Here is a 17,059-nt window from a genome sequence, read left to right as displayed (position 1 = left end):
CTGATCATGAGTGGCAGCATAACGGGTAGAATCACCAGACTGACGTACAGTTTTCAGTCAGGGTGCGTGGGATAATCACGAGAGTACTTCGGCTGTCTTACGAAGTCGCACCGTAATTCCAAGTGTAGGTCCAGGGTGTCTAGCATGCAGACAGGTTGGTTGCAGGACCACAACTGACTCCTCCTAGCCATCACACGGCCATCACCTGCATCAATCAGGAACAGCTTTCATCAGACAACACATTGGCCCTCTATCCTCCTCTCCAGTGACCTCTCTGTTGACACGATGGCGGGGGTTAGGGGTCAGTGGAATGCACGCTGCAGGGCGTCTAGCTCGGAGCTGTCCTTGAAATAACTGATTTGTGACAGTTGTTTGGGCCTAATCCTGCTCCGGTTTCTGCTGCAGCCGTAGTAGCTTGTGCCAGAGAAATATGTCCGTCACCAATGGTCTTCTCTCTCGGTAGTGCCACGTGACTTTTCACACTCCGGGCTTCTAACGCGGTAAATTCTCGTGACAACCGCTGCCAACAATCATGTACAGACATTCCTACCAAGTCTTTCTGTAATATCGCAGAAGCAACGTCCAGTTTCTTGCAGCTCTTTTATACGATCTCCTTCACACTCGGTGGGCAACGGCCTTGCCTCAGTGGATACACTGGTTCCCGTGAGATCACCGAAGTTAAGCGCTGTCGGGCGTGGTCGACACTTGGATGGGTGACCATCCAGGCTGCCATGCGCTGTTGCCATTTTTCGGGGTGCACTCAGCCTCGTGATGCCAACTGAGGAGCTACTCGACCGAATAGTAGCGGCTTCGGTCAAGAATACCATCGTAACGACCGGGAGAGCGGTGTGCTGACTCCACGCCCCTCCTATCCGCGCCGGCCGAAGTGGCCGTGCGGTTAAAGGCGCTGCAGTCTGGAACCGCGAGACCGCTACGGTGGCAGGTTCGAATCCTGCCTCGGGCATGGATGTTTGTGATGTCCTTAGGTGAGTTAGGTTTAACTAGTTCTAAGTTCTAGGGGACTAATGACCTCAGCAGTTGAGTCCCATAGTGCTCAGAGCCATTTGAAGCATTTGAGCCTCCTATCCGCATCCACCACTCAGGATGACACGGTGGTCGGATGGTCCCGGTAGGCCACTCATGGCCTGAAGACAGAGAGCTTTGGTGATATTAATAATATATCTGCTGCCCGCTGCTAAAATTGTTGTGTTATTGACACACAACCGGCTTCGCGACCTAAAGCCACAATGTCAGACGCGACCTGCGTTGTAAAGAGTAATGTACAGTGTCTCAACTCTGTGAAAAATTAAAATTAAATGAGCGGGGAAAGCGAATTCCTTTGCACATTGAACTCGCATTCGGGAGGACGACGGTTCAAATCCGAGCCCGGCCATTCTGATTTAGGTTTTCCGTGACATCCCTAAATCGCTTGAGGCAAATTCCGGAATGGTTCCTTCAGAAGGGAGCGGCCGCTTACCTTGTCCATCCTTCCCACATTCGAGCTTTCGCTCTGTCTCTAATGACATGGTTGTCGACGGGACGTTAAACACTAATCACCTCCCGCTCCCCCCTCCAGTTAAAGTGAATAAAGGTAATATTAAAAATATACTCATAATGTACCAACGCTCCTAGTCGAGATATATTATTCAATGATTTCAGGAACACCTTGACTTAAATAATCCGTTATTTGCACTAACAACGCACCTACGTGAAGCGCGGTACAGCCTCATGTGGCCTTAAAGATTTTAAAAAGACTTCAGAAAAAAGCTAATTAAAGCACCATAGCATCCTGGCTAATTTTGACTGTTCATTCGATTAAGCATTAGTAAGTAATAAAATTCAGCGTTAAACCGGCATGCAAAGGGAGCAACGCAGCGCTCCTATTCCCCTGAGTACAGGACGTCACCCCGTCCACAGCGTAGTTTCCGTACCGCCATCCTGAACGTCTTAGTCGCTTGTGTGGTCCGCTTCTACTCTTCCCAACACCGGGTTGCCCCGCCGACAAACCGATAAGAAATATTCGACACAACAATTTCCATTTAGCCACATTAGTAGTGATTGTCTATAGCCCATCCACCTTTTTTTTTAAAAAAAAGGTATTTTTAGCATCCTCTCAATATAAAATACATTTTCTTCTATTAGTTGTTGGGAGATTTTAAAGCATGGATCTATAACTACATAATCCACCAACCTGCAGTTTTAATGAACTTAACTGCTCGCTTATTTGTTACACTTTGTTCGCGAATATGATGCAGACAATGTTCACTGAATAATGTATCTTCACTCGAAGCGATGGGTTCACCCTTTGTGGGTAGACCGGTGACCTTTTCACATTTTGACTATATTCTAGATACTACTTTTATTCATTTTAACAATCCAAGAAGTGAATGTTCGACTCCCGGCGGGGTCAGGGATTTTCTCTGCCTCGTGATGACTGGGTGTTGTGTGCTGTCCTTAGGTTAGTTAGGTTTAAGTAGTTCTAAGTTCTAGGGGACTGATGACCGTAGATGTTAAGTCCCATAGTGCTCAGAGCCATTTGAACCATTTGAACCAAGAAGTAAATGACTATTACTGTTTACCATTCAGGTGGCACCTGACGATGCGGCGTTAGGGCGCAGTAATGCCGTATATCAACAAAAGAAAAAATTTTCCAGCTGTCAGAGTAATTATTAACGTCATTCACTTCAATGGATGCGGATGCCCAAAATGTAATGTACTTTTTTGTTTTGTTTTATTACAGTGGAGACAATTTTATTACACAATTACTTGATATCATACTGTCCACTATTTTTATTTTGTAGATATCTGTTACATTGTCGCTCTTTTTAAGAGGCAAAACAATGAAACTCTGTAAATATGGGCAATATTGTCACAGCTGACCGCAATTATATATATTGCAATGTCGCAGGAAGGAGAGGCACACAAAAGTTAGAGCAATCAGATTACCAATTATTATTTCTGCAAACCAAGATTTAGACTGTGAATGACGATCTTCAGTGGATTTGCGTTATGTTTCAACGGACTCATATGTTCTTACAGGTGTATAGGCAGGAGGACCACCTGCCTATACTCCTGTAAGAAACCTGCCTATACTCCTGTAAGAACATATGGTGACGTGAACTGAAAAGCCAAAGAAACTGATACACCTGCCTAATATGTGTAGGGCCCCTGCGAGCACGTGTCATGGACTCGACTAATGTCTGAAGTAGTGCTGGAGGAAACTGGCAGCATGAATCCTGCAGCGCTGTCCATAAATCGGTAAGAGTACGAGGGGATGGAGGTCTCTTCTGAACAGCACTTTGCAAGGCATCCCAGATATGCTCTATAGTGTTCATGTCTGGTGAGTTTGATGGCCATTGGAAGTGTTTAAACTCAGAAGAGTGTTTCTGGAACCACTATTTAGGAATTCTGGACGTGTGGGGTGTCGCATTCCCCTGCGGGAATAAAACAAATCCGTCCCAATGCACAATGGACGTGAACGGATGCAGATGATCAGACAGGATACTTAGGTATGTGTTACATGTCAGAGTCGTATCTAGACGCATCAGGGGTCCCACATCACTCCAACTGCACACGCCCCACACCATTACAGAGCCTCCTCCAGTTTGAACAAATCTGTGCTGACATGCAGGCTGCATGGATTCATGACGTAGTGCCCATACCCGTAAACGTCCATCCGCTCCATCCATTTTCAAATGACACTCGTCCGACCGGGCAGCACGTTTCCAGTCATCAACTGTCCAATGTCGGTGTTGACGGGCTCAGGCGAGGCGTAGAGCTTTGATTCGTGCAAGTGTACAGTGGTACTTCGGCTTCGAAAGCCCATATCCTTTATGTTTCGTTGAATGGTTCATACGCTGACGCCTTTTGATGGCCCAGCACTGAAATCTGTATAAATTTGCGAAAGGGTTGCACTTCTGTCACGTTGAATGAGACTCCTCAGTCGGCGTTGGTACCATTCTTGCAGGATCTTTTTCCGGCAGCAGCGATGTCGGAGATTTGATGTTGTGCCGGTTTTCTGATATTTACAATACACTCGTGAAACGGTCGTTCAGGAAAATCCCCACTTCATCGCTACCTCAGAGGTGCTGCGTCCCATCGCTCGTGCGCCGACTAAATCACCACGTTCAAACTCACTTAAATCTTGGTAATCTGACATTGTAATAGCAGTAACTGATCTAATAACTGCGCCAAACACCTGTTGTCCTATATAGGTGTAGAAGACCGCAGTGTCGTATTCTGACATTGGCATATCTCTGTATTCTAATAAGAATGCCTATACCAGTTTCTCTGGCGCTTAAGTGTATAATGAAAATACACTGAAGATAGCTGTCTATAGCCGAAATCTCGATTTGCAGGAATAATAAAAGCTAATGGGATTGCGCCTGACTGCTTCGTGAATCTCCTTTTTCATAATTTACGGTCGCTGAGCACAACGGTTGCTGATGGAATCGAAGTTGGTTCTTTAGAGGTCAACGTCGACCTTTATCTTTGATATTTAACACAATTACTTGGAATTTGAGTGTGACGACTGGTTCCCAAGATGTAAGGGGCCACCTATATCTTTTGAAGTTGCCCTATATTCATTTGCTGCCTGAGAGGGAAAAATAATTTGTACATTTCTCTTGCATTGTTGTCCTAATTATATCATGGAATTTCTTGACCATAGGATGGCCTGAGAGCAATACTGTGTGCAGAAACTGGTAGCCAGTAGGCAAAATATAAAAAAAACTAAGACTATAGATGAAAACATGTATGATATCTGTTAGTTTTGCATTGTAAGAGAAATGAAGAAACACCGGACAGCACACGCCTGTGTGTGGAACAACGTAACCTAAATCTGGAATCACGCCATCCGAGGGTGAGACGCTCCAAATATTCTTTTGCCCTCGTATGGCGAGTAGTAGCAGATCGCGCAGTGGCTACCCAGGAACCAGAGTCGCACTGTATTTCTTAGGAAAGCCTTCCCAGACAGCATCGTTAGTGGCATTTTGTAAATCTAAACTGTTTTAAGTCTTCGTATTATCGCATCTTCTTATTACATAAATAGTTATTTTAAGCATTATCATGTTCTGATTAGTTTATTCTGATGCTGCATCTGTGTTGAAACTTCGTGAAACTTCTAACAAATGAAATAACCATCATGTTAACGTACACTATGAGATCAAAAGTATCCGACACCTGACTGAAAATGACTTAAAAGTTCGTAGCACGCTCCATCCGTTATGCTGGAATTTAGTATAGTGTTGGCCCAGCCTTGACAGCTTCCACTCTCGCAGGCATACTTTCAATCAGGCGGTGGAAGGTTTCTTGGGTAATGACAGCCCATTCTTCACGGGGTGCAGCACTGAGGAGAGGTATCGATGTCAGCCGGTTAGGCCCGGCTCGAAGTCGGCGTTCCAAAACATCCCAGTGGTGTTCTATATGATTCACGTCAGGACTCTGCGATGGCCAGTCCACTATAGGCATGTTATTGGCGAGTAACCACTCCACCACAGGCCGTGCATTATGAACAGGTGCTCGATCGTGTTGAAAGAGGTAATCACCATCCCCGAATTGCTCTTCAACAGTGGGGAGCAAGAAGGTGCTTAAAACAACTGTGTAGGCTTGTGCTGTGATAGTGCCAAGCAAAAACAACAAGGGGTGCAAGCCACCTCCATGAAAAACACGACCACACCGTAACACCACCGCCTCTGATTTTTACGATTGGCACTATACCCGCTGGCAGATGACGTTCACCGGGCATTCGTCATACGCACAACCTGCCATCGGATTGCCACGTACTGTACTGTGATTCGCCACTCCACACAATATTTTTACACTGTTCAATCGTCCTATGTCTAGGATTCTTACACCAAGCGAGGCGTCGATTGGCATTTACCGACGTGATTTGTGGCTTCTGAACAGCGGCTCGATCATGAAATCCAAGTTTTCTCACCTCCCGCAGTGAATCCTGATGCAGTTTGGAATTCCTGTGTGATGGTCTGGATAGATGTCTGTCTCTTACACATTACGACGCTTTTCAACAGTTGACGGTCTCTGTCAGTCAACAGACGAAGTCGGCCTATGCACTTTTGTGCTGTGCGTGTCCCTTCAAGTTTCCACTTCAGTATCACATCGGAAACTGTGGACATAGGAATGTCTAGGAGTGCGGGAATGTGGCGCACAGACGTAAGACACAAGTGACACCCAATCACCTGACCGAGTTCGAAGTCCGGAAGTTCCCCGAGTTGGCCATTCTGCTCTCTCACGAAGTCTAATGACTACTGAGGTCTTCAACTTTTATAGTCCTGTCTTCCTCAGTTGCGTGTAATATTGCGGTATATTAATAATTTTTACTTATGGACCGTCTGACAGCAACTGAATAAAACACAATTTTAGTGCCATACGCGTTTCGCCTTTATTTTCTGCAAGGCATCATCAGTGGCCAGTAATATGTACATATGCTAGCTATTTTATTTACATTTTTGTCATTGTGCCTATAGGTGATAAACAGTTCTGGTGGTTGGTATTTCCGATTAAGTAGTAATGTTTTGAACTGTACTTACAGGTTGCGTGGACAATTTCCTACATATTACGCTCCTGTTGCATTTTTGGTGTTGTTCTTCTTCTTATGAACGCCAATTTGCGGTTTTTTTCCCCATTCCACAACACTATGCACTGAACTATGAACAAACACACATCAGCACAGGCTCCCTACTACACTTAGTAAAGGAAACGATAACAAAAAACAAAAAATAATAAAAGAAAGAAAACTCTTCCCCACATCATCTGGAGACACACACACACACACACACACACACACACACAGCAATATATATATATATATATATATATATATATATATATATATATATATATATAACATCAAAATACACACACACACACAGCACAAAAAAATAAATATCACACAAAAAAAAACACACACACACACACAAATGCATACACGAACAGAGCACAGATACTTCAATAGTTACACTCATAAGTTTGGCAATAACATTCGATCCTTGGCAAAAACTTTTGAAAGTCGGCAACAGAAACCAAAACACTGCTTTAAAACAAGCGTTCAGTGCATAGTGTTGTGGAATGGGGAAAAAAACCGCAAATTGGCGTTCATAAGAAGAAGAACAACACCAAAAATGCAACAGAAGCGTAATATGTAGGAAATAGTCCACGCAACCTGTAAGTACAGTTCAAAACATTACTACTTAATAGGAAATACCAACCACCAGAACTGTTTATCACCTATAGGCACAATGAGAAAAATGTAAATAAAACAGCTGACATATGTACATATTCCAGGCCACTGACGATGCCTTGCAGAAAATAAAGGCGAAACGCGTATGGCACTAAAATTGTGTTTTACTCAGTTGCTGTCAGACGGTCCATAAGTAAAAATTATCAATATACCGTAATCCTACTGAGGTCGCTGATTTGGAGTGCCTGGCAGTAGGGGCCAGCAAATGCACCTAATATGAAAAACGTATGTTTTTGGGGGTGTTCTGGTACTTTGATCGCATAGTGTATATGTAGAATATATAGCCTGATACGTCATCAGTTTTGTCGTACTACATACACCACACATATGCTGATGACCTCCAGTTGTATCTAACTGCAAAACCAATAATCCCAAAGACATTTGCCGACAATATTGCACAATGGCCGTCCTCTTTCATCTTGAAAAATCTATTCGTACAATTGCGAACATTTTCTCTTCGCCACGAGTCGGTTAACGAAAGAAACATGCTGCCGTGCACGTAGGACTTCACCAAATTAGTCAAAAATGTTGTATGAGGTTGTAAGTTTGCCAAATTTTGACGAAATAAATACGACATTTGTGTATTTCACAGCGTACTCGTTTCAAATGAATCAGTACTCTGACGTAGGCATAAGTAGGATGCTAATAATAATTTTTTCAGAAACGGCTATAGCTTGTTGCACTGTATACGAGTATTACGGGATTCTGGGTTCGATTGCCGTCCGTGTTGTGGATTTTCTCTCCCCGGGGACTGGCTGTTTGTGTTGTTATCATCATTTCAAAATCATCATCTTTCGTGGCAGTGGCTAGATTAGACTGTATAAAAGTTGGACTGTGTACGGGCGCTAATGACCGCGCAGTTGAGCGCCCCACAAACCAAACATCATCATCATCATCATCATCATCACTGTATACGAGTAGGTTGCTTTGTTGATATTTCAGTTTACTTGCGTTGTTTCTGGTTTTTCCTAACCGCGTGGCCATCTGGAGCTCCCACTTCCGTCACTTACATTTCTGGCCAAGCCTTGCATACGCCATACATTTGGATGAAATCGGTGATGACGTATAGCCGCGGTCCCCTTGTTAGTATGCAACAATTCGCACTGCGGCGTCCAAGTGATTTAGTTAACCCTGTACGCAGAATGCACAAAGCGTTACCCTTCACTTGTTTGATTGCGCTGTTGCATGCCGCCTCTTCGGTTTTTTTTTTCTTTTTTTTTGCCTGTATCGTATTACGGATAAGTTGGAATATTGGTTAAGAAGTACTTACGTTCAGTGTGTTAACGCGGACTAGCGGTTTGATGCGTTCGCTGTGGAGTTGAGCCGGCGGACTCGTATTCACACACGTCTCGTACTGGCGGAGCTGGCCGATTTCAACGCCGCTGTTCCGGTCGTATTTCGGCGGAAGCCACAGGTAATTGGGTAATTCGATTGCGTCCGGCGTGTGAGCGTGTTTTACTGCGGGCACAGTTAGTGCGCTAATACCGAGCGCTAAACTGGCAGGGCGGTAGCGAGGCGGCCAGGAGGCGAGAGAAATTATTCAGTCCGTTCCGATTGTTCCTTTTTAAAGGGCCGGGACAGAGTCGGTAACTGTATTAACGAGCAATTTTCCAGATGGGTACGTCCAGTGCCTATGCGAGAAATAAGGACTTAGTGCAGAATTCCCTCTCTGGTGAAGGCAATCAATAATAATATCAAACTACACTGGCTTAACCTCGGGTAAGCAAATATTACGTGCCGCGTTTGGGAATATCCGCGTTTTACTGTATTGTTACATGCTTCCCGACTAATCTGTGGAAGCAGTCACCTAAATTAAATATCTTGCAGAACGCAGGCTAATATTTTTATGTGAAACGGCCGCGTGAAGCGAACCGTAGGAAATGTCGATATCAGATTCATTGGCGAGATTCATCGCATGAACCCTCAGTAACTGCAGTAGCCTAAAGAAATTTCGTTCAACCATTACTTCAGTCTGGAATCCTTGCCAGATAATACTGACACACAATTCAGAGAACATCCAAAGAAGAACGATCGTTGGTAACTACTTGAGACCCAACAACATAAAAAAAATTTATTTTTAAAATTTTTCACGAAATTGACTTCTGTCATCATAGTAAGGAAAGTGGCAAAAATTAAACAACTATTTTAAGGATGTCATTTCCCTTTGGATTAAAATTTTAAAATGTTTCACAAAATTAACCTTTATTATCATTAAGCAAACGAACACAAAAAAGAAACTTGCAAATCCACCATTGTGCTCTTTTACATCTTCTTTATATGAAAAATCACCTTTATAATATTTATCACTATCTTCTTTTTCACTTTCTTCGTTAGAACCCAAAACGTTTTCTTCCAAATAAAATTTATTAACTGCTTTAAGTATCTTGTTTATATATTTGTTTCTACTTCGTTTATTTAAATATTTTAATTATACAAAAGCACCTTTTTGTTTGTCATAAACTATAATTTTTACACAACAGTTTTTAAGTACAACTAAATCCAAACATTCTATTTGGTATTCTTCGTCTAACAAACTGTTTAATTTTTCTCTTGTATCTTGGTAATGCATTTTATTCTTAAGAAATAGATCTATAATATTAGTGTTTCTGTCTTCTTCCATTTATTATACAGATTTTTAATAAGTTGTAGTAAAATTAATGAAAAAAACATAAATTAATTAGATTACATCGATAAACCTATTATTCCTAAAGGTGTTGCACCTTGGGAAACAGATGTACTTGTTTACATAACCAAGTAGACAGATGTTACCCTTTCTTAAACAGAATAATATAGTTATTCCACATAAATTCGAAACAACTAAAATAGGTACATAAATTATACAGCAAATTGGACGACGTTCGCTGCGACATCCATAATATACATATAAAAATTAAACAACAAACACGTCTTTCTTTATGCTTGTTTGGTGTTGTTTTAATTTTATCTAGTTTAACTTTAATCTTATTGTATTTTAATTTCAGCTTGCATTTAGAGATATCAGAATGTATTAGTCCTGCAAAAAAGTAGCTAGAAGTGAAAAACGTTAAAAAAATAGAAAAATAAAAAATGTAGCTGAAACTGCGTAGTTGAAAGCATAGCGGTGTGATTTTCTTATGTATTTGAATGTGGTAGAACTATAAACAAGAACAATCTTAAAAAACATATGCAAACAGCCAATCATTATAATCTTGTGGCTGCTAAAGCAGAAAGTTAATAATTTTATATACTTAATTTGTTATATATTGTATATATGATATATTTATTACATTCACCTATGGGAAATGTATGTAAAATAAGTGATTTTTGTTATAGCTATTATTATATTATTGTATTATATTATAATTATCAATTAATAGGTAAAGGGATAGTATGATGATTTTGTAGGTTCTGGATAATTAGGTCAATTTTGTGAAAAATAACAAAATTGTGAGTGTTAACGAGCAATTTTTTATTTTTTATAAAATTGAGGTAGTGGGCCAAAACCTAAAAAATCATCCTGCTCACGTAGCGCTGTCTCCCCACAGACTCTTGCTTTGAAGGCTATAACTGGTACACAAGTTCCTCTTTGTACCACAAAGCGTTTCCGTATTGCAACAGCATCGGTGGTTTCATGAGAAAAGCACTGATTCTTATAAAAACATGGTGGTTTCAGGAAGCTATAATTGGTTTTAAGTTGGTTAAGTGCGATAGTGTCACAGAGACACAAAGACGAAGTTGAGCATATGTGTGTGTGGTGGGTTGTGGGGGGGGGGGGGGGAGGGAGGAGGGGACAGAGGAGCGAGAAGCGAGAAGTGTATTCTTGGAGCACAGCGCTGCATGTGAAACATGGACTGTGGGAAAACTGGAAGAGAAGAGAACTGAAGTATCTGAGATGTGTTGTTATAGAAGAAGTGTGGTGGACTGATGATATAAGGAATGAAGAGATTCTCCAGAGAATCGGTGAGGAGAGGAATATATGGAAAACACTGACAAAAAGAAGGGAGAGGATGGTAGGACTTCTGTTAAGACATCAAGGAATAGCTTCTATGGTACTACAGGAAGCTGTAGAGGGTAATAACTGCAGAAGAAGAAAGAGACTGGAATACATCCAGCAAATAATGACGATATAGTTTGCAAGTGCTAATCTGAGATGAAGTGTCCTCGGTGGCTCAGTCGGCTTTCGTCCGTGGTCACATACGGACTGGCTCCGCGTGTCAGACAGTGCACCACAGTTGCTTACTCCCGCGTTACGTGTCATGAAGCATCCATTACTACTGCACCTCATGGCCCACTGCTGCTGCTGAGTGACACTTAAAATGACTTTCCTAGCCGATCTTGCACGACCACACGCTTATGAAATTGAACGATTCATTCGCGAAGAGCTACATCTGAACACCCAGGAGGTTATAGGTATTCACTTCTCTGTCACTGGCAGTGTCAGTAGTAGAGCTACTTTCGCATGAGCGCATTTTGTTAGTGCAGGTTGCCTACATCAGGTGCAGCTATGCACTCAGGGTAAAAACCTTTTAAGTGCTTTTCCATGTCAGCTTACTGTTCTCCTTTGATTGACAGGTACTTAACTTATTGTTCTGCTAAGTGCTTTTCCACATCACTGCCCTTAACCTATTTCCCCCCTCCACCCACTCTCCCTTCCTGAACCCCCCCCCCCCCCACCCACAACGCTGCTACAGGTACACTTTCAGATCTGAGTTAATCTATTGTTCTATTAAGTGCTTTTCCATGTCACCCCATTTCCTTTTGATTGAGAAGCACTTAACCTATTGTCACCCCACTCCCTCCGTCTCCCCCTTCCCCCTCCCCCTGACCCCTCACTGCTCCAGGTACACTTTCAGTTCTGAGTTATAAGGCCCTCCTCTCACTCTTATCAATTTGATTGACTACTTAATTAAATTGATCAATTAGTTAACCTCGCTGGTGGGAAAGTGCCATGATTGCCACCACGACCCCCCCCTCCCAAGCAGGAAATTCAAATTCCATCAGGACAATGCAACCTCTACTAACCAAAGAAAATGGCAGGAAGATATCTCAATTGGGCTACCTCCACTAACCTAAGTCACCCGACCGCCACTTCCTCCTACGACCTGGTATGAAGTTCTAATTCCAACAGGATAATTCACCAAACCCCAGTTATCTCTACTAAGCGCTACTTCCACTAACCTAAGTGACCCAACTGCCACTTCCTCGTACAAACTGGCTCAAAGTTCAAATTCCAACAGGATAAGGCACCACACCACTGTGATCTCTACTAAGCAAAGAAAATCGTGGGGAAATAGCCCACTTGGCCTACATCCACTAACCTAAGTCACCCAGCTGCCACCTCTTCCTATGAACTGGCACCAACTTTTAATTTTGGTGGTAAACAAAACTGAATTACCATATATCTACTTAGCAAGGAAAATGGCGCGAAAGTAAAGACACTTGTACTAACATCAGTTGCTGACCGCCACCACCTAAGAATTTGTGCGGAGAGGACTTGGACATAAGACTTTATTTAAACAATTCCATGCAGGTGTGTTCACCACAAGGTCAGGACTCCAGCTGACTTAGTACACATCACCAACACCAGAGGGTGCTCTCATCTCTGACATAATCCAAGATGGCGACACCCAGTGTATTCACCAAGAGCTCCAGACTCCAACTGATTTAGTACACATCGCCACTGCTAGAGGGCGCTGTCGTGACATCAGGTGATGACGGAAGTACCGTTATTCAAGATGGCAGCATATACAATGTGTTCACCACGAAGCCTAGTACATATTCACACCACCAGAGTGCGCTATTGTGGACTTGGAATGAATTTTCGCGAATGCCACGCCCACCTGGACTTGAAAGGAAATAGTTAAAGTCTACACGACGATCCTCAACCGGCCGCCACGTCCCTTTACCGCCCCATGTTGGCGGGCTAATGTGTACTAAAGTGTACTAATGTGTACTATCGTGCACATCGCTAAAAGGCGGAAAAACCACTCTTCCTATGCTAAACATAAGTCTTTATTATTCTGCATGGAATTAATCCACCACGAGACCTAGACTCCAACTTACCTAGTGCACAGATTACTGCCGCCAGAGGGTACTATCATTCCTCCTCTGACCTAATCCCAGATCGTAGTCTTGAGAGGGAAAATGGCGCGAAAATGACTCAGGCTACACTGGGCTGTTGGGGAGAGTAACAAAGGAATGCACTCTATTTATTTTGGAACATTTTATTTAGTCATCGAGTATATTTATCATACTCACCCAAAAGACTCGCCCTAATGTGCTTTGCGTCACAATACACAACTGACAGACACGCAACCAACCCGTGATTTCAATACAGAATAGGAAACTGCTCCTAAATAATTCTTAACAATGATGTGTAGACATGCACAGTACTTGTAAACTGCTCAAATAGCGCATAGCACGGCCTACAGAGCCACTCGCGAAGTAATGAAATTAACGCGCACAACACCCCTGTCCTGTAGAGTACACAGGAGGTAGCAAAAATTAACGCATCCGTCAGCTGTCAAACCATGCATAGGCCCCCACTTGGGTCCCGCAAGCAGCCACATCCCCTTTCATACTTCATTTCCGACAAAGTCCTATCCAAATATGTGTTAACCTGTACACAAGGCTATTCAGAAAGTAGGGAACGTTTTGGCATAAAAAATACTAAGTAGAAGAAATACTTTTTATTATATACTGGCTGGAATACTACTTTTCCACATAGTCAAATGGTTCAAATGGCTCTGAGCACTACGCGACTTAACTTCTGAGGTCATCTGTCACCTAGAACTTAGAACTAATTAAACCTAACTAACCTAAGGACATCACACACATCCGTGCCCGAGGCAGGATTCGAACCTGCGACCGTAGCGGTCGCTCGGTTCGAGACTGTAGCGCCTAGAACCGCACAGCCACTCCGGCCGGCAGTGTCCACATAGTTACCAAACATATTGACGCACTTATCATAGCCGTGGACAAGACATGAAAGACCTTCGTCATAAAATTCTGCCACCTGAGACTTAAGCCAGAGAGTCACGCCCACCTGGAGTTCCGCGTCGCCATCAAAGCATTGCGTTGTAAGCCAGTTCTTCATCTTGGGAAACAAGTGGAAGTCGCTTGGTGCAAGATCGTGGCTGTAGGGTGGATGATGGAAAATTTCCCATGTGAATGAGTTAAGGAGTTCTTTAGTACGGTTTGCCGTGTGAGATCGGGCATTGTCGTGCAAAAACAAAATTTCGGACGCCAGCTTTTATCGTCGTTTGTTTGGAACTGCTCTTTTAAGACTGTGCAAAGTTTGACAGTACTGGGCAGAATTTATGGTTGCTCCACGTTCGAGAAAATCAATAAGAAGCACAACTTGGCCACCCCAAAACACTGTCGCCATCAACTTCCTTGCTGACAATGTTTGCAAACATTTTCTTGGTTTTTGGAGTAACGTTGTGCGCCCCCACTCCATCGACTGTAACTTTGTCGCGCAATTGCCGTGTTTCACCCAAGTCTCATTACTGGTTATGATTCGATCCAGTAATTAATCACCATGTTTGTGACAGGCCTCCAGAAATGTCAAGGTTGCCCCCAGTCACTGTTCTTTATGGTGCTCTCTATGCATTTTTGGCACACATCTTCTTTTTATTTTGATAGGGGTTGAAATGACCAAACAGCAAGGTCATCAGTCCGTTGTTTCAGATGTGGTTCATTCAGATAGTTTGACATCTCAGAAAAGTCAGAATGATAAAATGGAAAAGGCTAAAAAACGTAAAAGTGCAGTCGTGTCGTCAATGGTAAAAGCAAAATGAGGTAAGTCAGCAAGAGAGCGGAGGCAAGACCATCTGCAACTTAAAGGCGTTCAACCGCTAGAATATAGAAGTGCGTATGGGAGAAGGAGACTAACCAATTCTAAAAAGTGATAAGAACAGAGTAAAAGGGGAAGAAAAGAGGATCTTGGCCAGGGAGGGGAGTCGGGAATCTCCAAACACAGCTTACAGTGGAAGATACCTCAACGCTCACCGCCCTGCCCCAAGACCAGAGTGAGATTAAAAAACTTAAAACTGAGAATAAAAACCACTTTCCCGGAGGAAACTGAGAACCAGTTCGACTATCCTGGAATCGTCAGCCACTATTAAAGGTAAAGTGTGGGGAAGAAGTCTGTACTTAGTACGCAGAGCCAAAAGAAGGGGACATTCCACCAAAATGTGGGCTACTGACTGGAAGGCTCCACAACCACAAAGTGGGGGTCGCTCACTACGCAAAAGAAAACCAGGGGTCAGCCTGGTATGGCTGATGTGAAGACGACACAGTGTGGTCGAGTACTTTCGGGAGAGGCAAAAGGAAGAACACCACTGGCCTGGTGTCACCTTAATCACACGAAGTTTATTAGACAGGTAGCCTCCCAAGAGTTGGTCCATGATTGTGCGAAGTGGGATTTTATGTGAAGCCTTCAATCCGCTGTACGAGGGTTTACAGAGAATGGGGGGGAAAGTGCCTGCTCCCCCAGCCAAAAGATCAGCAAGCTCAGTACCTGGGATACCCACATGGCCAGGGACCTAAAGGAAGTCAATGGAACAAGCAGCACAGTGAAGATCAGCGAGATGGTCATGGATGGCCGAGACCAAGGGACAGCGCGAAAAACACCAGTCAATCGCCAGAAGGCCACTCATTGAGTCCATACATAACAAAACGCTCTTGTGTCAGGACTGCTTAATAAAGGTAAGGGCTTGGTAAATTGCCATCAGTTCCGCAATAAACACCCACACATGTAGGTGGCAGCAGATGATTTTCCGTGCCAACAGAGGATGTGAAGGCATATCCCACACGTTCAGCAGATTTAGAGCCATCGATGTAAAAAACAACAGCAACCCGAACCTCCCATAAAATTCGGCAAAAAAAAGGAACGGAATACCATCAAGGGGATGGAATCTTTCGGACCTCAGCGGAGATCCATCCGAATTCAGGGCCGAGAAACTAACGAAGGGGGAGGGGTGGTGGGGAGAAAGCGTTGAAGACAGGACAAAGAAGGAAGCTGAAAATCACGGCGAAGAGACAAGGCAGAGCCCAACAGGTAAACCCGCCCGAGTGCGGGAATCAGGTGGGTGACGTCCATGGTCTGGGAACAGGACAGCATAGGAAGGATGAGAGCGAGAGGAATGGACAGCGATTGCATAAAACACCAGAAGCTGGGACCACTGAAGAGAAAGTGGGAGGGGGGATCCCAGCTTCATAAAGGAGACTATCAATAGGGCTAGTAGGGAAGGCACCGTTGGCCAAACGGATACCACGATGGTGGACTGGATCCTGCACGTGAAGTGTGGAAGGAGCAGCCGAACCATAAACTTGACAACCACAGTCCAAGCGTGACAGAACTAAAGCACGATAAAGGTGGAGAAGGATGAAGCAGTCCGCACCCCAAGAGGTGTGAGCAAGGAAGTGAACAACATTGAGTTTATGGAAACATCCTACCTTCAGAAGTCTGATATGAGGCAGCCAAGTGAGCTTGTTGTCGAAAAGAAGACCCAGGAAATGAAACTGTGGGGCCACAGGCAATCGTGCATTGAGATAGAGTTCCGGATTGGGGTGGATCGTAGTACGGCGACAGAAGTGGACCACCCGCGATTTTAAAGGAGAGAACTGAAACCCGTGTGAGAGGGTCCATGCAGTGGCACGCTGTATAGTTCCCTGGAGCTGCCGCTCTGCAAAGGCCATCGAAGAGGAACAAACCCAAATGCAGAAATCATCCACATACAGAGCAGGGGCGAACAAAGGACCGACAGAGGCCATAAGTCAATCGATAGCAATGAGGAAAAGAAGTATACTCTATACAGA

At 43.7% G+C, this 17,059-nt stretch overlaps 1 pseudogene; it reads left to right on the top strand.

Moving 5' to 3' along the window:
- The first annotated feature begins 627 nt into the window (after positions 1–627).
- Positions 628–745, top strand: LOC124717564 (annotated as a pseudogene).
- The last annotated feature ends 16,314 nt before the right edge of the window (positions 746–17,059 follow it).

Source organism: Schistocerca piceifrons, chromosome 9, assembly GCF_021461385.2.
Source record: "Schistocerca piceifrons isolate TAMUIC-IGC-003096 chromosome 9, iqSchPice1.1, whole genome shotgun sequence".
In the NCBI taxonomy this organism is placed as follows: Eukaryota; Metazoa; Arthropoda; class Insecta; order Orthoptera; family Acrididae; genus Schistocerca; species Schistocerca piceifrons.
The sequence above is the reverse complement of the archived record's forward strand: the minus strand, read 5'-3'. Positions and strand labels throughout refer to the sequence as shown.